This window comes from Penaeus monodon, chromosome 23 (genome assembly GCF_015228065.2).
Source record: "Penaeus monodon isolate SGIC_2016 chromosome 23, NSTDA_Pmon_1, whole genome shotgun sequence".
In the NCBI taxonomy this organism is placed as follows: domain Eukaryota; kingdom Metazoa; phylum Arthropoda; class Malacostraca; order Decapoda; family Penaeidae; genus Penaeus; species Penaeus monodon.
In genome coordinates this window covers 35,648,495-35,648,880 of record NC_051408.1, presented here as the reverse complement: position 1 = coordinate 35,648,880, position 386 = coordinate 35,648,495, and the positions used below count along the sequence as shown (strand labels likewise).

The following is a 386-nucleotide window of genomic DNA, read 5'->3' as shown; positions in this document are numbered from 1 at the left end:
GTAGCTGGTAATAATGTTGATTGATGATGATGAACAGGAAGATAAGGGGAAGAAATTATTTAAGGAAAGAGAAGGAAGGACAGTTGAACGGAAAGTAGGACGGAAAAAATTAAAATAAGACAGAGAGAGTATGAATAAGAAAGAAAACGATTGTGAGGGAATTAAACACACACAAAAAAATAAAGATAAAAAACAGGTTATTATACTTCGGTATGACCCCGGAATATATTAATAAACTCATTTCCAGACAACTAAGAGCATTGCAAACATTCTTTGAAGAGTCAGAGTATATTAAACCACTTATCTCGATCACAAACACCAAGTCGTGAGTAATTGCATTGCATGGAATGACATAAAAGCGCATATAGTATGTATTTAGTTTTAAT

The 386-nt window shown here is 32.6% G+C and overlaps 1 protein-coding gene across 2 annotated transcripts in view; it reads left to right on the top strand.

Annotated features, from left to right (window-relative positions):
* The window catches only part of LOC119587961 (RING finger protein nhl-1-like), a gene marked incomplete in the record, with an annotated part of 37,992 nt that overhangs the window by 36,306 nt on the left and 1,300 nt on the right, over positions 1-386 (top strand).